The sequence below is a fragment of the Rhinopithecus roxellana genome, chromosome 2, assembly GCF_007565055.1.
Source record: "Rhinopithecus roxellana isolate Shanxi Qingling chromosome 2, ASM756505v1, whole genome shotgun sequence".
Taxonomy (NCBI): domain Eukaryota; kingdom Metazoa; phylum Chordata; class Mammalia; order Primates; family Cercopithecidae; genus Rhinopithecus; species Rhinopithecus roxellana.
The window spans coordinates 2,069,303-2,092,433 of record NC_044550.1 but is presented as its reverse complement, the minus strand read 5'-3'; the positions used below and the strand labels follow the sequence as shown (position 1 = coordinate 2,092,433).

Here is a 23,131-nt window from a genome sequence, read left to right as displayed (position 1 = left end):
TTGACATCTTCACAGAAACTGCAGACATGGAATGCCCAGCATGGAGTTGTGAAGCAAGATGTAGGTGCCCTCCTTGCCAGGCAAAGCAGCCAAAATAACCTGGGGTCAAGGTGGTGGCAGATGTCAGTGCCAGATGGCACAACACCTAATAACCAACATGTTTCCTTGTATACAGTTTCATTTGTCTTTTTTTGGAAAAGTAAACAAAAACAAAATGAGAATACAAACATTAGTTGTGCTTCTTTGAGTAAGGTTTTAAAAATAATTGTTAGGTAAAACTCCTAGGATTAAATAAAACAAAAATTAACACATAAAAGATAATACTAACATATTCTTTGAATTTTATTTTCATCTAATAAACTGAAAAGTTTTCATTATACCAGATAATTGTCAAGTAATATTAAGTTTAAAAGTGTTTCTAAGAAAATGCAACACATTTATCACTTCCCAGTATCTCAAAGAAACAGCAGCAAAATATTTCATAGAGTGCAATATAAGTTAGAACTGGACGGGCAGGTGGAGGACAAAGCTTTCAGAGCCTTAAGTAATGTTAACAGCTCTTATCTCTAAGATCTATAAGATCATGTAGTTTTCTCCTGTGATGTCTTAATAGATACATTTATGTTAGTATACTCCCAATCAATAAACCAACCTCACATTTCTGGAGTGAACTGTATTTTTGATATGTTATTGAATTCTATTAGTTAATATTTTCCAAGAAAATTATTACTTCATCTAACCTCTCAAATATACTTGTAAATAAATATATCATGTATTCTAGGGTTCTTTTGTTTTACTCTCAATCTCCCTATATCTTCTTTAATTCTCTTTTTTATATCTTTGTGCTCCCACTTACATGTTCTTTTTCTTCCCTTTCTTTCCTTTTTCTCTCTTCTTCCTTCTCTTCCTTTTCCTCCTCATCTTTTCTTTCTTCTCCTTCTTTCTTCCTCCTCATCCTCATCTTTGTCCTTCTCCTTTTCCTCCTCCTCTTCTTCCTTCCTGTTTTCCAATTAATTAGCCAGACCAGTGGTTTTACTAAGTAGCTTTTGGCTTTATTTATTAATTCCACAGATATTATTTCCTGATTTTAAAATTTTGCAGCTATAATTTTTAAAATTTATTTCTCTGGCATTCAATTGTTTCATTTTACAGGTTTTCTAATTTCTTTATTTTAGAGCTTAATTAATTTTTATTTTTTTGATTAATGGAACAAACGGTTAAGGATTTGTATTTCTTTCTGACACACACAGCAATATCCGTAAGTTTTGCTTCTAATAATGATCCATACAAATTAAAATTTTTTCATTTTATTTTTGTTTGATCTATATGGGAAAGATTTTTTGGTTGTCATCTAAACTTTTTCAGTATATGTGTGTGTCTGTGTGTGTGTGTGTGTGTATTTATATGATGCTATGGATAAAAATAAAACAGAGATAAGGATGGTGAGGTAGGCAAGTTTCAATTTTATATATGATGATCAGGAATGGCCTAATCGAGAGATGACACTTGAGTAAAGACTTTGTTTTTGTTTTGAGACAGAGTCTCACTCTGTCACCCAGGCTGAAGTGCAGTGGTGCGATCACGGCTCACTTCAGCCTCAAACTCCTAGCTCAAGTGATCCTCCTGCCTTAGCCGCCCCGGGAGCAAAGACTACAGGTCCACGCCACAATGCCCAGCTATTTTTGTCTTCTGTGGAGACAAGGTCTTGTTGCCTTGACGAGGCTGGTCTTGAATCCCTGGCGTCAAGTGATACTCCTGCCTTGGCCTCCAAAAGTATTGGGATTACAAGCATGAGCCACCATGCCAAGCCGCATTCCCTTTTTTTAAGCAAAAACTTATTCATTCATATCGTGGTTGACAAAATTTCATTTGTTTTTGGTTTTTCTCATAAGTGCTCATGGGTCCACGAGAGTCACCTTGCCTGAGTTTCTGCCTGTTTAATAGTTTATCTCTATTTGAATGACAACTAGATATTTATAAACTCTCAGATCACACTTTCTGTTCATCAGAACTTCCTATCTGTTAATTTGTTAATTTATAGCATTGGAGTGTTCTTTTGTAGAAGTCTGAGAAAATTCGTAATTTTTTCTGAAGGGCATTTGAGTTTAATGCCTAAAGCTTTTATAATTGTTTATTATTGAATTTCAGAACTTAACAGGCAAGGCCTGTTAAATATTTTGCATCAAATTTGCTAAAATATTGTAAAACCCTTTTAATTCATACATTTTTTTCTTTTTTTCAGTGATTTTCTATGTTAGTAAATAGTTGAGGATTATTTTCTGCTCAAATGTGTTAACCTCTTTATTTCAGGGACCCCAAGCATGCTCATTTTGAAAACTCCCTCCATCTAGTTTGTCCTTTAATTGCTGATACTTCCCTCTGCATTCGATTGGACTGTTTTCTGGAAAATTTCACCTCTGTCACCAAGTCCGTTTTCAGTCATAATTTTCATGTTTATTATTGTTTTTTTTTTTTTCCAGTGGACACTTTTATTGTTTATTTAATGGATCATCAATTTTGTCTCCCTACCTACAAATGGAATTTCATCTTGTTTCCATGCTGAGTAGTGAAACAGTGACAAAGCTAATCATAATAGCCTACATCAAAAGAGAACTAAGTTAACACAGCTCACTTGTTTTAACAGGCAAAATATAAATATATGCACTCTAGAATGCACAATGTTTAGTCACTAAGAAATTCAAATGGGATCTTGAAGAATGTAGGTAAATCCAGGGTGCAGTAAAGATGAGCTGAGATGCTGTGCAACTGTTTAAGGGTTCCTGGCATTGCATCTTTTGGTCACTAGCTGAACCTTGACATGGAAGGTTTTAGCTAATGCCAAGTGGAGTTGCAGAAAATGCTAAGTTGACTTAGGGGCTATGCACAGGAACTAAAAGGCAGGAAAGTACTAAATATTGCTGAGAGCATCCACCCCAGGAAGGACTTTACCTTCCAGGAGTTCCAAACTGGCACCACCCCCAGTGCTCACATGGCTGACTTTATCCTCCATGTTCCATTTGGCACAGCAAGTGGCAGTGTTGCCACCACCTATGATGGTGATGCAGCCCCTAGAAGTGGCTTTCACCACCTCATCCATGAGGGCTTTGGTTCCCCGGGCAAAAGCTTCCCATTCAAATACCCCCACAGGACCATTCCACACAATCTGCTTAGCCCGAGTGACAGCCTCAGCATACTTCTTGCTGCTTTCAGGACCACAGTCCAAGCCCATCCAGCCAGCAGGTATGCCAGAAGCCACAGTGGCTTGGCCAGTCTTGGCATTCTCATCAAACTTGTCAGCAGTGACAAAGTCAACAGGCAAGGTAATCTTCACACCATTCTTCTCAGCTTTGGACATTAGGTCTTTGACAGTCTTGGCTCCCTCTTCATCAAACAGAGAAGTGCCAATCTCCATGTTGTTGAGCACCTTAAGGAAGGTAAAAGCCATTCCGCCACCAATAATCATCTCGTTGACTTTGTCCAGCATATTATTGATCAACTGGATCGTGTCTGCAACTTTAGCTCCGCCCAGGATAGCCAGGAAAGGTCGCTCTGGGCTCTCCAAGGCCTTGGCAAAGTAGTTCAGCTCCTTCTTCATCAAAAATCCACCAGCCTTCTGTGGCAGATTGACTCCTACCATGGAGCTGTGGGCTCTGTGAGCAGTGCCAAAAGCATCATTGACGTAGACATCCCCTAGCTTGGAAAGTGAAGCTCGGAAAGCTTCTATTTTGGCTGGCTCGGCTTTAGCCTTGTTCCCCGAAGCATCTTTTCCCTTCCTTTCTTCCTCCACATGAAAGCGGAGGTTCTCCAGCAGGATGACAGACTCAGCAGCTGGGTTGGCACAGGCTTTCTCCACTTCTGGGCCTACACAGTCCTTCAAGAACAGAATATCCTTGCCCAGCAGAGACTTGAGTTCTACAGCAACTGGCTCTAAGGAGTACTTGTCAGGCATAGGGACACCATCAGGCCGGCCTAGGTGGCTCATAAGGACTACCGACTTGGCTCCATTGTACAAGCAGAATTTGATGCTTGGGACAGCAGCCTTAATCCTCTGGTTGTTTGTTATCTGGTTGTTCTTCATAGGAACATTGAAGTCGACTCTCATAACGACCCGCTTCCCTTTAACATCCAGCTTGTCCAGCGTCAGCTTGTTAGAAAGCGACATTTTGGAAATACAGCTGGGAAGAGAGGTCGGTGATTCGGACAACCCGGGAGCCTGCTGCAGACGTGCGCTCGGGAAACGAGAAGCTCATGTTTATTATTGTATTTAATTACTTATTCTTGCAAAGGTCTTTCTGTTTCTTTTTTTTTTTTTTTTTTTTTTTTCTCATTTTATAGTCTTAGCTCTACAAATTCTGCTTTCTTTTGTGGATATAATCTTTTGTCTTTGTGGCCTGATTTCTAAATTCTGTCTTCCTTTACATATTTTTAAGTTATTTTTTTCTTTAAGTTTGTCTGAAGACAAAATATGGTTAGCTAAAAAACAAGCATTATTTGTCAAGAACTGTTTTCCCTATGATACCACTACTAATTACATAAAAATTCCAGAGGAAAATATTATTATTATTATTTCATGTTACCTCATATTATGTATGAGGACACTAAACACAGAAACATTAAGTTATTGTACAAGATCACAAGGGATTCAGCAGTAAACTCCATCGGTGTGGTTTATAAAGTCTTCATGCTCATTCACTACCCTAAAATGCATGGCACTTTTTGTGGGAAATTTTCTTCTGTTTGTAGTTGTTGTTTTCCAGAACAGAATATTTGTCATTGCTTCCAGAATGCATTTAAATGTTTGTTTGTTCCACTATTTGTTACTTTCTCTTGTCTTTTTGCTTTAGTAGTGTTAGTTATCTCAATTCTTCATTTTATATCTCATTCTTTGGTTTTATTAATGCTGACAATTCTGTCAACACCCTGTAATCATTCCAACAGAGCGCATGTGAATTTTCATAGGCTTTCCACAATGATTGCTTATCTACTCCCATGTGCTTCATGTTAAAGACATGGTATTGTATGCAAACAGGTTAAAACTATTTTGTTTGTTTTGATTTTGTTAAGTTATACATATCTTTTATTAAATTTTGTACTAAGGGAATTCTGTGTTCTCTCTTTATTTGGCCATCACAAAAGACTCCTACTCTACACATGGTTTCTAAGGCTATCCACTTACTTGTTTAGTTAGTTCAACTATTACATACAAAATTAATGACATCTCCTGAATTGTGTCGCTTAAATCTAGTTTTCACTGGGTATAATAAAAACCCAAATAACTAAACTCTTACCTTAAATGTTGTGTTTAAAATATACAATGTGTTTCAGAGGCTGGAGGTGGGGAGAATGAGATAATGGTCAAAGGGTACAAAATCTCAGAAATGTGGAATTTTTTATTTTTTGAGGTCTATTGCACAGCCTGGTTAATACAGTTAATAATAGAGTATTATGCATTTCAAAATTTAAATTTCAAATGTTCTCACCATAAGAAATGTTAAGTATTTGAGGTGATGGATATATTAACTGGCTTAACTATTCCACCTTGTATTAATAAATTATAACATCACTTTGTACCCCATAAATTTATACACTTATAAATTGTTAACTTACAATTTAAAAAGTTAAACCCAGTTCTCTGTTAAAAGAAAAAGAGAAAAAACACACACAATGATACTGATTCCAAAGTTATTAAGATACTAACATCTTTGTCTTCAGCTGTTATAAATGAAACTGAATAGAAAGTAGTATTTGCTAAGAAATTTATTTGGAAATATAATTATAATTTTATAAATGCAATGACTAATCAGAATAACATGAACATAATTTCATGATAGATACGCTATTGCTATTATTTTAAATCTTACTGTTACCATGGCTATGGATACTGAACAGCTTTACTGGTAACCAAGGTTTCAATCATACTTTGATTACGCCTTTTATAGAAACATTGAGTTTCATGACTTTTTTGGCATTGAAATGTAATTTTTGGCTATGGCTACTAAGAAAAAAAATCAGACAAAAATGCTGTAGTATGCAAGAAACTGTTATTCTGTATACTATTAGTTTTACAATAATATGCTAGAAGGAAAACTAAAACAAAGATGATCTCACATGTATAATTGATAGCAAGGTCTTTGCCCATTGCAAAAACAAATGTTTGCTCACTTATCAATTATGATTATCAAGCAGGAATATTTAAACATGTATTTACTTTAAACATGGTTTAAGTATAAAATCACCTTCCTTCTCTTAACTCACTCAGACTTTATATACAGTTCAATAGTTGCTTATATATTTATGGTTTTCTGATTCTTCAAGTATTTCAAAATAGTAAGTATTCAAAGGATTCTCCTGTCCAATAATCCTTTGCATATCCAGTTTTTACCTATTAATTTTGAGCATCAAATAGGAACCTACAAAGCAATGAATTAACTGACTGGTACACATGAACTTTCAAATCATCCTATGTACACACAATTGTTTAAAAATTATCATGAATTCCTTAAATTATGATCTTTAAAGTCTGTATATTTTGATTAGTTCAAGTAGAAATTGAGAAGGAAATAGAAGAAACATATTAGAAATGTATGTATATATGTGTGTATATGTATATACGCACATATATATTTATAGACATACATAAATATAGTATTAGAATACACACACACATCAACATGAATTGGGACAGCCAAATGGGATGTTATAAAAATATAAAATTTATGTTGCTCATTGAATTCTGTATTAACCTTATGTATTATGCTTTAAATTTTTCATATTAAACACAACTGAGACTGTGGAAATCTTCTATGAATACTAGCTGTAGGCTAAAGTGCACACTAAACTTCAAACTCAAAAATAGTTTCCTTTTATCTTTTTCCCCTCAAGAATACATGCAATACTAACAATTTCACTGATTACAATATCAATTAAAAATCTGCCATAGGCTGTCAACATCTCATATATTTTGTCCTGAGTTTAGGCCTTCAAAGTTCCATACTGATAGTGTTTCTTAAAAATAACTATCATTAGGTTCTTTATCACACCATGAAATCCTGCTATAAAATGTTCAGTCATTGTATGGATGAACGAAAAAAAAAAAATAGGTTAGTTTATAATTATTTTGTTTGATATTTTCAAAATTTTATTTTGACCTATAAGATTCTCTTTTATTTTTTTCTTTTCAGTGTGAGCTCCACTTTGAAGAACTTCCCATTTTCAGGCATTAACTGCCTTTTACTTTGTTTAATATCCACATCCTCACACTAACTGTTTTCTTTACAGCAATCAGTCTGGTAGGCACAAAACATTAATATTTCCCACCCTGTAATTAGGGCTAAGTAGATAGTAATAAAAATGCAATTTAAAGTAGAATTGGCTACATATTTTTAAATATCAAGCTACTTTAATGTTTTTTATTATATAAACTCTGTACAATGTTTATGCAGATTTTTGATAAATATATATGTGGCTTTACATTTTATTCTATAGCTTATATTTTCACCAATAAATAAGTTGAATATCATATTTTTAACTGCAATATTTTTCTAACTTCTAAAATCAGAATACCATCAATTTTAGTGATTCTGAACCTTTCATTTTCATTTGGCAATTCATAAAATCTCCAAATTTTTCCATTTAAAGACACTTAACTTAATCCTTGGAATAAAGAGGATTCAATTAGTGGGAAAAATATGAGTACAGGGAGATAGATGGTTACCTGAACATGCGGGAGAGCCAGACAATTTGAAATGGCTCAAGTATTCTACTCCCCACACCCCTTTATGGTCAATCCCTGGGAATGTATTTTATTGTCTATTTCAAGGTAAAAATGTAGGTGTCGCCCAGAGATTATTTTTAGCTTGAATATAAAGCTCTTTCCTCCCACCATGTTTCAAGAGAAGAAGAAAGACTTGGTGAAACCAACTTGCTAAAGCAAAATCATTTCCTACTTTTATTCTTGCTCTTGCTTTCCAACAATACAGCAAACTTTCACATAAAAAATGATAATTTTCAAAAACTAAAAACCAAAGTGTGTTCCCAAACATTTTTATGAGATACCACGACAGCATAAATATTCACTTTGCATTACAGAATACTATCCCATCTTTTTGCAGAATGAACATGTATCTATAGGAGAATTTTTCCGCACTCTACCTGGCAACATCAGACCACTACAGAAAGGTTCTGCCCTAATAATGAGTGGGAAAATGAAATGGATGCAATTACTGAAAAATAAAATTATAAGATACGTTAAGTTTAAAACTGTAGGTCACATATTAATAAAATAATATCACAGTTTTCTGTTTCACTTCACGATTTTCTTTAGCATCTTTGGAAGGTACATGCTGTTATTAAATATAATCTTAAGATTTATTTTTTCTTTCAGCCCTTGAAAGTCTTTATTTGCCAAATCACGGTAGGCAGCCAAGTTGCATTTGGATAAGTAGTCGTTTTAGAACAAAACTCTCAAACACATGAGTGCACTTAAAGTTAGGAAATATAAAACAAAGAGAACCCCCCAACAGATCTGGTGTACTTTAGGTGCCACGCTGATATTCATTCACCAATTTATGTGGCCACTATTATATGTCAAAAAGTCTATGATTTTTCTCTTCATGATTAGCAATGCAAAAATGAAAGAAAAACAAATGTAACAGAAAAATTACATATATTCTTGGTATCAGTGTGTTTACTATTTATTTAAGAAGGCAACAAAATCAAATGACTACAAAATACTATGACAAGTGTTTGGTAAGCAATTGACAAGGAGAGAAGCAATCTAGAATTTGTAGAAAATTAGAAAACAGGGACCACAGCTATTTTGAATCTATGTTCTTTTGCTTATATTGTGTCCCAGCTTTGCCATATTTTACTGTATAATCTTAGGTAAGCTTTCTATAACGTAAGATAGGGACAATAGAATTACTGTGCGGATTAATGACTTAATACTGATAAGCTCATGTCAATACAACACTAAATGTTTAATAAATAAATATCTGAGATCCATATTCACTCTAAATAATAATATAAATTTACTCTATTTGCAATTATCCAGGAGCAAATCTGTAAGTCTACAGATTGACAAAATAAATGTACTCACACAACTTAGAAAGGCATCCCTTGTATGAAACTATTGATATACTGCATTAACTGCAAAGGAGGAAGCCAGGTTCATTGTAATCAGAATGTAGTCCATGGAATAACTTTCTGCTTTACCAGAAACTCCTGGCAAATCAAAGAAGAGTAGACTGAGGATCAAAAACACAGAGGGATGTCTGTGTCTATGGCAGCCCCTCTGCAGAATCAGGGCAAGAAAAGTGGAGAAGCCAGTGGAAAAGGAAAGAAATATTCAGGCAGCATGTGGGTAGGACTCTTTTCTAACTAATTTGGTCCCATTTTAATATTCCAATATTCTCTTTTGCTAAAGAAATGAGATTTAGAAGAAGAGCTAGAAATAAATATGTGATCATTCTCAATTACACTTAGCCTTTGGTTTTTCTAAGTAAACAATGTATGTATTGATTAATGCTTCTAAACTATTTGACTAGCATCATTTTTACATTTGTGGTGATATATGAAAAACATTAAATGTTTTCTTAAATTCTGGATACAATTTTAACTGTATAAGTTTATATTAAGTACCTTCAGCATGCCATTTTGGCATTCGGAATTGTTTTTCACCAAAACTCTATTGCCCTACACCCTGTCAAGAACTGTAAAGGTTGTGAGATTTTCCCATACATGCCAGTAATATCTGTCCAAAATTTAAATTTCATGAAATAATTTCATGCATGTTGACATAAGACACAAGATCCCTGTGTCAGAGTCAAAGAACTTTAATACTCACGGCAACGATAATAACCAAAGTGTCAGTATTAACATGGGTTCTCCGAGCCCTAATTTTCATTAAGGAGACACAAGAGAAGACTCCTGAGCTTGAGAATCTGAATCTTTTAAAGTGGAAAGTAAGCCTGCCTGACTTTTGCACTAGAAGGACACGTTATTATAGTGGAGAGTGAACAACCTGCTTTTTGCTCAAGAGAGAGACTCTATATATCACCTAAGACAGACATTCCTATATAAACGTCCCTGGAAAGGTAGTTTGAAGTCAAAAACTGTCAGTGCCTCTGCTTACAAAACTTGCAGAAACACAAGAGACTCACAGAGAACTGTCTCCCATTATCCTTTGGCTCCACCATAATATTGGTTAATTGTTCATTCTAAACCAAATACCACATGTTATCACTTAAAAATGGCAGCAAAACATTGGGTACATGTGGACATGAAGACTGAAACAATGGGCACTGGGGACTACTAGACGAGGGGTAGAGGAGCGAAAGGGCTGAAAAACTACCTATTGGGTACTGTGCTCACTCCCTGGGTGATGGGCTCAATTGTACCCTAAACCTCAGTGTCACATAGTATATGCATATAGCAAACTTTCACAAATACCCCCGAATCCAAAATAAAACTTAAAAAATTTTAAAAAGAGTGTTTTCTAAATCAATTTTGAGGCATAGACCTCCTTGTCCAATTTGTACATAATCTAAAATTCCCAGAGAAATAGTCAAAGAGGACAAATAGAAGAAAATCAGTTGTAAATTTATTTTAGTTAGATATTGTAGAACAGATGGAAATAGAGAGGGAGAGGTGGAGCAGAAGCAACATGGAGAGCAGTAGAATTTGTACCACTCACAATAGTTGCTAATAATTATTGAGAACCTGCTATTTGCTGAAACCTGAGGTAAACTTTTAATAATTAACTTTTCAACTACTATCATAAACTATCTCTCTACTACTATAGAAAGCATTGTATATGTTTAAAGAGTGCCTATCCTTGGAAATGAAAAAATATGGATAGTTATTTTATAGGAAAACATTTGATTCAATTTGAGAAAATTAGATTCAAAGTATGTTCAGATAATGTCACCTACACGTCCTTTAAAGCCTTCACCTAGACAGAATGAACTATGGATGTACCATTGTAAATTATGTAAATTAGTATCATAAAAATCATTCAATGCTATTTCTCTTGATTATAGTCTGAGTAAACGAAAATACTATGACAAAAGTTGTGCACTATAAAATAATGTTGATTACTGCTTGAAATGTGTAATTTATATCTGAAGGTATACAATCTTTTCTTTGAAAATATGGTGATCTTTGACGGTATAGTAATTCATATACATTATGTTGACCATGACCAGCTGGGCCAATGGATGTTGACAGAAACACATCCATGAACAACTCTTTTCTGTCTGCGGAATGAACTCCTCCTAGACCTCACCAGACAAAGACCATAAAAGAATGATGAAGTTTCTATATTTCCAAGTTCCCCTGGACGCATCCAATGTGGATGCTTTTTTTTTTTTTTTTTTTTTTGAGACAGAGTATCGCTTGTTGCCCAGGCTGGAGTGCAGTGGCGTGATCTCGGCTCACTGGAAGTTTTGCCTCCCAGGTTTCCGCCATTCCTCTGCCTCAGCCTCCCAAGTAGCTGGAACTACAGGCGCCTGCCACCACGCCCGGCTAATTTTTTGCATTTTTAGTACAGACAGGGTTTCACCGTGTTAGCCAGGATGGTCTCAATCTCCTGACCTCATGATCCTCCCGCCTCGGCCTCCCAAAGTGCTGGGATTACAGGCGTGAGCCACCTCGCCTGCCAGTGGATGCCTTTTTATTGTAAGTAGAGAATATGGTGGCCGGGTGCAGTCATGATCCACCCGCCTCAGCCTGCCAAACTGCTGGGGTTACAGGCGTGAGGCACCGCACCCGGCCCAGAAAACTGATTTTATGTACTCTAAAAGCCATGCTCTAGAGGTTATATGCTCAGTATGTAAACTACTAGTTTTGGCAAATAAATAAATAAAAGAGGTATATTCTACTGAATTTAAAAATGGTTTCCAAAAGTACACAGTTATAACTCATTTTTATATTAGTTTACAATTTTGAAAGCATTCTCATATACTATGTTTTATTTAAGTTGCCTTATTATCATTACTCCCTTTTTTGAGTACTGTGGACAAACAATACTCTCTCTGTATGGTCTTTTCTTTCTAATGTTCCTATTCAAAACTTATTATTCAGGCTCAACTAGACTATCACCCCTTCTGTTAATCCTTTTCAGCAACATTTAGGCCTGTCATATCTTCTCTCTGAATTCGTAACACATCATGCCTTATGACGTTCATTTGGCAGTTGGATAAATGATGCCATGTGACACCACATTACTGTCATCACATTTTGTAAAAGTATCTTTTCATGAATTTTAGACAATATATCTCCAACTATATTCTGAGTACCTTATGGATGAAATGATCATTTATAATTCCTGGCATGCTCTACAATGACCTAAGTGCCTTAAAAAGTAATGAATGAATATTTGTTGATGTTTGTGATTAAGCATTCATAACCTACATCCCAACGAATAGAGTCAAAAATGACAATTCCCTGACACCTGTTTGCAATTTATTAACTCAAATTATACTGATACTTTACTAAACTCATTTTGTTACAAAGGTTTAATATTTGTTTCTCCCCCAAATGTAACCTTCACAAAACATCAAATCTACCACATTTAATAATATAATTCATATTTTGTATTACAAATACAACGAATTTGGCAAGATCAACATAAAAATTTAATCTTTTCTTCTAAAAAAATGTACTTAAGATGTGCTTTAAATATGTAAGTCCACAAATTATTATCAACTGCTGGATAAAGAAAATAACTGACATTTACTGACGATTATTTTGTACTAGGTGCTGTTTCTAAGTACTCTCCATGAACTAATTAATATCAATACTACTATCAGGTTTGAAGTGAGGAAAATGTGATTAAGTAATCTGGCCAAAGTCATACAGAGCTAGTTGGTGGTGGAGGATGTAAAAGTCGGTGGAGTTATCTGACTAGACTAGAGATAGAAGCACTTTGACTACATGGAATGTGTACCTTCATTTTTAAATCTAAATCACTACCACTCAAGCTGAAGAAATATAAATGTGTATTAGATAAAAGTTTAGTCAGATAAATAAATCACAATATTGAAGTGATTATTTGATGTATTATTTATTCCTATTTTTAAAACATCTTTTGTCAAAATATTTTACAAGAAGTTCTTTTTTCTTACAGTTACACTTCAGATAAAAACTAAAAGTTATCTCTTATAAAGTTTTATTAATTAGGTTTTAAAACCAAGTGAGTTCCCAAGGACTTCATGTATTTTTTGAGGGACTTTATGTAAGACTGATTTAATTTGGGGGATAAGGGCTTTTAACAATAAGGACAGAATTAACTATTATTCTTTCTGTCTATAGTATTTTCATTATCATTTGTGAGATTTGCTGTCAGTAAAGCTTTAAAAACTGAGAAGCAGGAAATGCCCTTTTACTGCTTCCTGCTAGCGAAGAAGCTGACCCGATAGTTTTAACTGACCTTCTAAATCATATCAATTGGATAGAAGCAGAAACATTTATCCTGACGTTTGAGGTCAATTATTTTTGTGGTACACACCATAATTTGTCAAATTTGAAGTTTGTTACTTGACCTCTTAACTAATGAATGCACATTCCTTTTTTAATACAATCCCTGGTTACCTTTTCCTGTAAGTGAAAATTCTATTAAGAATGATCAAAGCTAAAATCTTTCAGAGTCATGAATTTTAAATCCTGGAAAACCCTGATTTTCTCATTTCTCAAGAGTGTCTCTCCTCTGACGTATAACAATTTTACTATGTTCTTTTGGTTCCTCCACAAAACATTTCTGAATCATAACCTCTGAGGTATTAGCAGAAAATAAGTCTCTCATAATTCATTTTTTAATTAAAAAGCTTACTTCCACTATTACACGGGAAATCAAGTATAAAAAAAACACGCAAAAAGACTGACCTTACCAAGTGCAATACTGCCATCAAGTGGACCACAATAAGACTAACTGCACAGAATTACTAAATACAAGTTCCTTTGATAAGTGGCCTATATCTGGTATGGGAAACTATGATAAGCATACATAACATGGTTTTTAAAAACCATCTCAGAAGTGATTATTAAGTAATATTTTGCATAGTTATGTAATATAACACTGAAATTCTATAATTAAACAAGGGTTACATGATAAAAAGGCCAAAGAACATTAAATTCATCTCCAATTATTTCTTTTTCTAATGAGTTAAAACAGGCTGGCACCACCATTTTTATCAGACCTGTAAAAAGTAATTTTATAATATACTTAAATATTCCAAATAGATTTGATTGATAGGAATGTTTTCTGCAGGCCTATTTATGGCATACATTTATTTCAACAAGTTGACTTTATTTCTCCCTTAAATTCCCTGAGTTTTCAGAATCTGTAATATAGAGAATTTTAGTAAGTTATGCTGTAAATATCATAGCTTCATTGATATTTTCTAGCAGATTAGATACTATCTAATTTATCGTCTAAAATAGTCCCAGAAAATATTTAAAAATGAAAAGGTTACAAGATTAAAGCATGAATTTATATGATATCAGTATTGGATACATAAATGATTTAATAATATTGAAATCTAACAAAAATAAAGATAGTAGCTAAGTTTATTGTCTCCCTATAAGATTTTAAATATTATCTCACTTAATTCTCACTTCAAGTCTATGAGGTAGGTATTATTATCCTGATTTTATAGATAAAGAAAATGAAGCTTACACATTTTAACCTGATATTCCAACGTCAAATAGCTAATAAACGTTTAAGATAACATAGTCTCATTCCCAAACACTAGCTGTTATTCAAGACACTGTAAACTATAGAGCTTAATTTTTTACATAAAATACATACAGTTGTCTATTCAAAAAATGTTATAAATACAATCATTTCAATATTTATGATTTTAAATAACTACATATATTGCAATCACATAAGTTCTTCCAATTAATAACTAATGAAAAATTAGTTTTTGAAAGGAAAGCTGTGGGATGGAAGAAATGTTATAAGACTTAAAATATTAGAAGTTATAAAATAGTATAGCTATGCAGACACTACAATGTCTAAACACAAAATAGATATATATATAGTGTCTTTGATATACTGCAAGTTGAGCAAACTATTCCTTTTATTGAAAGAAACCAGGAAATTTGTCAGGATAATTACAGAAGAGTTCTTGTTAATTACATGCTTTTATAAAGATACATGATATAAAGTGAATCAAATGATATAGCTAAAAATTTCTAAATATAATTTTTTGTAGTTGGCCAAGTAAGACAATAGACTATTCACTAATGCCCACCAAATAAGCCAATTCACATTTGCCTATTTCTAACATGAAAGTAATCTCTGTAGTCTGGCAAGGGGATAATTTATATTTATAATAATTCACAATAGTCCTTTGGCAGCCATAAAGTCCTTGGAAACCTTTACTTTCCAATTTGTTTGGCAAGTTCAGAAGTCTGTATATTCCATCACAAGAGACATTAAATCAGCGTCTGAACAAATGCCAAGAAGCAAGGTGATTTTTCTGTCAATAATGTTGCAAAACACATAATTACAGATTAAGAAGAGTATTACACCTGTTCATATTCTCTACTGTCTGCCATGGCAGAGGAAGAAGTCAGTCTTTAGAATCTTAACAGCTTCCCTATGTAGCAGGAGTATGTGGGAACCTCAACAAGTTATTTGACTTCCACCAAACATGGATTTTCTCTTATGAAAATAGGGATGGTAACTCACTTTATTTTAAATACATAATGCTTACAGATAGATTATAACCACCTTTATAGGATTATAAAAAGTAAATAAAATATTATAAATTGCATAAAGCAGGAGACCTAACACAAAGTAAGTTAAAAATCTGTGCCAGCTGTGTGATAAGAATGATGATTAAATTAAATGCTGTTTCTTTCTTTCTTTCTCTTTCTTTTGTTTCTCTTCTTTTTTTTTCTTTCTTTTACTATAATACATCATTATCCACTTCCTTCTGGGAAATATATTTATTTAATAAATAGGAAGAATGTGTGCCATTATCCCAAAGAAACAGTTTATAGCCTGTGTATTGTTTTTAAAGAGTAATTTGCTTTTTATAAATACAGCTTAATTAGGTAAAGATTTGAGTCTTATCTAGAAGTCTTCAGTCTGCATATTACTTAACTGTTCATTCTTAGGAAATAAACTATTTGAGGCTCAATACTCTCTTTTAGTAGAGTTAATGAAATAGACTAGAAGAATCAAATGGTAGAAACAAGGGGATTAATATGGCACTGAGGGATTAAAGAAAGTTTTGTATTTAGATAGAAATTTATTTCTAGTTACAAAACACAACCACCACCACCACAAAGAGCACTGGGAAGCAGAATAAAGAAACTGAGAAAAGCCCACATTTGCAATATGGCAAAACTTCTAATACAGATAGAATCGTTCCACTAGGAAAAAAATCAGAAGTTACCTAAATTCTATTTGAACATTTCTAAGGCCACATGCTAGTTGGTTCTTGTAGTACTTAAAATGATGAAAGTCTGTAAAAAATACCTAGCACGAGAACCATCAAATGGAAGTCATTAATGCCTTTATTTAGTTATTTTTCTTTTTATTTCAAATTTATTGGGGTATAATTGAAAAATAATAATTGTATTAACTTAAGGTGTATAATATGATTTGATACATATACACACTGTGAAATGAGTACCATAATCAAGTTGATCACACAGTTACTATTGTGTGTGTATGTGTTTGTGTATTGAGAACACTTAAGACATACTTTCTTAGGAAATTTATACATTACAGTATTATTAAGTATAGGCACCATGCTGTACATTAAATCCCTTGAACATATTCATCTCATTTTATTTTATATACATAATGCCGAATATTTATATTCATCTTATAACAGAACGTTTACACCCTTTGATCAATATCTCCCCATTTCCCTAGCCCCCCAGTCTCCTGGTAACCACTGTTTGCTCTCTGCTGTTAATACTCCAACTTTTTTAGATTCCACAGATAAATGAGATCATACAGTAGCTGTCTTTCTGTCTGGCTTATTTTAGTTAGTATAATGTTCTTGAGGTTCATTCATCTGATTGCAAATGGCAGAATTTCCTTCTTTTTTATTACTAAATAGTATTTCATTACATTAATATATACTACATATTCTTTAGATGTTTATCCATTGGTTCACATATAGAATATTTCCATATATTAGGTACTGTGAAGAATGTTGCAATGAACACGGGGTACAGATATCTCTTTGAGATCTCTCAAAGGAAGCCAATTTTGTTTCCTTCAGACATACAGTCAGAAGTAGGGATTACTGGATCATATGACGGATCTATTTTTAATGTTTTGAGGAACTGTCATACTGTTTCCATAATGGCTTCCAGCATGAGGCCACGTGTTCTGGTGGGGTTCCTCCGGCCACACCTACGTTTTCCACCTAAACCTTGCTTCTCCCACTCCTTCGGTGCTTAAAGTGTTTGATACATTTGACTTTTACTTCAATTGAACATTTTCTTCTATTTCCTTGTTTTCTTCTACTTATTTTTCCATATCTTTCCCTTCTTCTTTCCCTTTTCTATCAGTTACTCTGCCAGTTTCTCTGGTGAGGTTGCTGCTGTGGCCTCAACTGGGGCCTCTGTTGGGACCTCAGCTTGGACCTCTGATAACCATAACAGCTACTAAAAAGAGTAAAATGTAGGGGACATATTCAGCGTGCATACGCTGGACAAAGAGATGATTCACATTTCAGACAGGTCAGGGTGAGATACAAGAGCAGCCTGAAATTTAAAGCATGAATTGTTTATTTCTGGAATTTTTCATGTCATGTTTTTGGACTGTGGATGACTGTGGATAGCTCCAACTGCAAAAAGTGAAACCAGAGATAGCCACTGTAATCCAAGAGATAGTCCCTATTAGGTAAACTAAAAAGCTAATTCTATTCTACCCATAAAGATAGATATATGTATTATTAAAATAGATATATATTTTAAGAGGATATGTTAACAGTTATCACCAAATGTTTAAAAATTACATAGTATTTAGTCTTATGGGGTGAAATCAGTTCCTTATAAATTGGCAGCCTGATAAACAAGTAAACAAGTAAAAATTATAGGCAAATCTGTCCTATTATTTATGCTTTTGCTTATTCCAATTATACTCTGTAGTGCTTCCATAATGTACTTCATCATATAGAAAAACTATAGGAATACAAAATTAAGTGATAAACATACAAACAAAATAATCTTCTTTCTTTAACCTTAAAACAAAGACCTTTCAGAAAGATCAGAGCTATACCATATTGAATTCACTTGTGTAGGGCATACAAACATTTCTATAAAATCTGATCTACCTTAATTCACGGGAAGTTGACTATTTCTTCCATTGAAAGTAAATATATTGTCTACTGTAGCCTCAATAAAAGGCTACTGGGGAAAGAAATTAAGTGACCATTTACATTATTATTTTTATTAATAAGATGAAATATTAAAAATAATAAATTTAAAACTGCAACAATTCTTTGTAATTTCATTGCCAAGTCAAACTAGATAGAAGAGCAATATATTTTCCAAAGTAACCAGTACTTATATACATACAAGTATTGTAATACATTATTTATGTAGTATGCCACAAACATAGACATACTCACACACACATTCTTTGAGTAATAGAAAATTGTGACCATATTGAGGCTTTCAAATAAAATTTCATCAAGTACTCTAAAGCTCTTCACAAATCTAGACAAATTAAAAATCAAGCATTACTTGATAATAGAAAGCATTCAAAGTTAAGAAGCTTTCAGGTTTAGTATTCAAATTAAATCTTATACTTAAGTAGAATTATATTGAGTATAATCTAAGCTTTTGCTGACAATCTAGCTATCATTGAAATATTGCATAATTATATAAAATGCCACAAAACAAAATAAATATAAATTACCATAATTTTATTGCAATAAAGAAGAGAGACCTACACGGTTATAATTGCTTAAAAAAAATACACCACTTAACTGAATAATAAGAAATCTATATTAAATGTATAATTTTAAATAAATGTTTTGATCATATTGTGCCTATTTATATTTATGCAAGAAGTATTTGGTTAAGCTATGACATTTCTATAAATTTACAAAGGAATTTTTTTTTTTTTTTTTTTTTTTTGGAGACGGAGTCTCGCTCTGTCGCCCAGGCTGGAGTGCAGTGGCCGGATCTCAGCTCACTGCAAGCTCTGCCTCCCGGGTTTACGCCATTCTCCTGCCTCAGCCTCCTGGGTAGCTGGGACTACAGGCGCCCGCCATCATGCCCCGCTAATTTTTCTATTTTTAGTAGAGACGGGGTTTCACCGTGTTAGCCAGGATGGTCTCGATCTCCTGACCTCGTGATCCGCCCGTCTCGGCCTCCCAAAGTGCTCGAATTACAGGCTTGAGCCACCGCGCCCGGCCTACAAAGGATTCTTTATGTAACAGGTTTTATAACCATTGGCCTAAGCAGCATCCATTAATTTGGGTAAAATGTGTTTTAACTTCATTAAAATATTTAAGCACCATTTTATATAGAAAAAGCAGAAAGAGCACAGGTCATATGGCACAAAGAAGTAGGATATTTACATAAATTAAGGAAGGAAAGAGTGGTTAGACAACAGAAATAAATGGGGGAGAGTATGAAAGGAGAATATAAAGAAAGGTAGAGCCAAAACCATCACAGCCTACAGAGAAAAAACAAAATTATTTTTCTCTTAATTCTAAGAGTAATGGGTAATTTCTGAAATGATTTAATCAGGGAGATTACATAAGATTTCTGTTTTACAATAATTACTCTAAAATATGGTTTAGACGATGGTCAGAGAGATGTGGAGATCTTATAAGAGGCTACTGAATTAATCCAAGAGATAAATTATGCTGCTGGGTTCGAAGAGAGTAAGGGCCATGTGTGTTGTTCATGGTTGTGCTCAGTGCATTTAGCATAAGTTCAATAAATGTTTTTGTTAATTTATCTGTTCATTTAGTATATGATTGTAAATTACTCTTTTCCAAGCAGTAATTATTATTTCCCTGTACTACAAACTATTGATTTAAGAGTTTTCATACTGCATATTTTCAAGCAGACAAACAGAAAAATTATCATCTTTTGGTCCTGAGAATAAGCAAGTCGAATTTAAAATTTGTTTTATAAAGTACCACATTGGGAAGAATTAGCATCAGCATCCAACAATAAACTTCTGCTACAGGATTCTTAGCATTTGTCATCATAAATGATAACTTTTTCTTAAAATTTTTCAATTCCAAAATAATAAATCTGCAAAAATACACATAGTACCCTTACCATTTGGGAGACAACTCAGTCTCTTGTTTCTTCCATCTAAATACTTTGTCAGTAACATGGCAATCAATGACTTCAATGCTGGTGGTTCTCCCACTATATTCCTAGATGTATTTCTGTTAACTGTTTGTCTTAAAGGTCAGCTTACACACAAATGTGTATTCTTAAATGTCATCATCATTGGTAAAATTATATTTAGTTTTGACAATAAAACAGTTGATAGTGCCAACTCTTCTAATGGAGAGAGCATGGTTTTCTTTTTTTCTTCCTTTCTTTTTTTCTAAGCATATGTGCAAACTGTCAAATGTGGGAATCAAGGACTGTCTGACTGAAGTTGGTCAAATGAATGTTATGAAGAAATTGAATTTATATGCATTCAATATTTTATACACAATGAGAAAGTGGTCTCATTGAATAAATTCTGCAAAAAATAATATATTTAATATACATATGTTCTCTTTAAGTTACCCTCATTTTATTCTTAGTTACATCTATTAGACATTCACAAATACATTCATTCAAAGGTGTATTAAAGTCTTATTAAGCACAAGTTACTATACCTGGCACGAGGGCAGATGGATAAGTACAGATGCTCCCCAACTTAATAATAGTTCAACTTAACAATTTTTTGACCTTATCATAGATTTAACAGGATATAAACCCATCATAAGTCAAGGAGCATCTGGATCTCTGACGGCTCAACTTGTAAATTTTCAACTTTACAAGGAGTTTATGGGGGTACTAAATGCATTTCCGATTTCACAATATTTTTAACATCTATTAGATTTATCGATATGTAACCCCATTGTAAGGAGAGAAGCATCTGTATCACACAGTCTCTATATTTACGCCATACTGAGAAATCAGTTAAAAAAAAAAAAAAAGTTACACAAACAGATTCAAATAAGTGTGATAAGAAGTATAATAAAAACATGTGCAGAACACAGTACTTTAGGTGAAGACTCATGAGTTAAATCTTGAAATATGATACTAAATGGAAAAATTATTTGTATGTCAAGAATATTTAGGCAGAAAAATAAATGAATGTGGTACATATACACAATGAAGTACTATTCGACCGTAAAAAAGAATGGCATCCTGTCATTTGGAACAACATGGATGGAACTGGAGGTCATTATGTTAAGTAAAATAATCTAGGCACAGAAAGACAAACATCACATGTTCTCACTTATTTGTGGGATCTAAAAGTCGAAACAATTGAACTCATGGAGATAGATAGTAAACGGATGGTTACCAGAGGCTGAGGAGGGTAGTGGGGTGGGGGAGGAGAGTCAGGATGGTTCGTGGGTACAAAAAATAGTTAGTGAGAATGAATAAGACCTAGTCTTTGATAGCGCAACGATCGATTATAGTCAATAATTTTATTGTACATTTTTAAACAACTAAAATAGTATAATTGGATGGTTTGTAATACAAAGAATAAATCCTTGAGGGAATGGCTACCACATTTTCCATGATGTGATTTTTACACATTGCATGCCTGTGTCAAAACATCGCACGGACCTCATACATACATATACCACTATGTACCCATAAAAATTTTAAAAAATAAATTGCAGAAAAGTAACATGATACACTTTGTGTTACCAAAAAGTCTATGACAATAATGTGAGAACACACCAAAGTCCATCAAGTCTAAAAAATAAAGTCTAGTTTTGTTTTGTTTTTTGGGACATGGTCTCACTCTGTCGCCCAGGCAGGGGTGCAGTGGTGCAATCTCAGCTCACTGCAACCTCCGTCTCCCAGGCTCAAGCGATTCTCCTGCCTCAGCCTCCTGAGTAGCTGGGATTATAAGTGCGCTCCACTACCGCCCAGCTAATTTTTGTATTTGTAGTAGAGACAGGGTTTCACCGTGTTGGCCAGGCTGGTCTCGAATCCCTGACCTCAAATGATCCACCCACCTTAGTCTCCACACCGCCTGGCCTAGAGTCTAATTTTAAGACTACTGCAATCACCTAGGTGATAAATAATGGGCCCTGAATTCAGGCAATGACAGTGGGAATGGAGAGAAGGCAGACTGAAGTTTTAATTATGAAGCTGTGTAAGTAAGACTTTATAATTAAAAGGATATGATAAATGACTTTGATAAGCAAGTTGATAAAGGCCCCCCAAAAATAGAAGAGAAAGCTTGCAAGATAACAAGGATAGTTTATTTTGAACATATTAAAGATGATATGCCTGCAAGTCATACAGATAAAGAGGCTGACCTGAAGAAAGAGACTTCTATTATCATCAATGGAGAATTGAAGTCGATTAAATCGTTTGGGGGAAATTGCATTGAAGAAGAAGAGAGGCACCCAGAATCAATATCTGGAGGACATCAATACCTAAGGAAAAGATATTAGCAAAGTCAACTGATAAGAAAAGAGTAACAAGATAAGAAAAAATCTTTAAAAATACTATGGTCTAAAAGCCAAAAAGGATGTTTTTAAGAATAAAGGAATAATCAGCAATATAACATGACAGAGAAAAGAAAGAGGATGAAGTCCACTGATGGTAACAATAAGGAAGATATGGACATCCTTAACAAGAGCAGTTTCCAGAAAGCCCTGGAGTATGGAAAACTTCATGGTGAGAAAGTAAGAGAAAATAAGAATATTATTTCAGGGTGATTAACTATTATTGGAAAATGAGCAGGTGACAGAGGGATACTCGGTGCTATGATTCTTTCACTTGCAAACAAGATTCTTGATAAATTACTTTTCCTTTAAGACTGAAATGAAAACAATAATGATGAATACAAAAATATATGTGGGAAGTATTGCCAGAAATTTAGTGAGTAGAACTCTCATTGTCTCCATTTTCTCTGTGAAAAGAAAGGTAGGCATGATTACTTTCT

The 23,131-nt window shown here is 33.8% G+C and overlaps 1 protein-coding gene and 1 pseudogene across 4 annotated transcripts in view; both read right to left on the bottom strand.

Moving 5' to 3' along the window:
* CCSER1 (coiled-coil serine rich protein 1) overlaps positions 1 to 23,131 on the bottom strand; it is a 1,539,837-nt gene that overhangs the window by 1,257,310 nt on the left and 259,396 nt on the right. The gene's annotated exons all lie outside the window — the stretch shown is intronic.
* On the bottom strand, positions 2,478 to 4,230 carry LOC115894303 (annotated as a pseudogene). Its single transcript, XR_004054408.1, has one exon. The product of XR_004054408.1 is annotated as a phosphoglycerate kinase 1 pseudogene (transcript).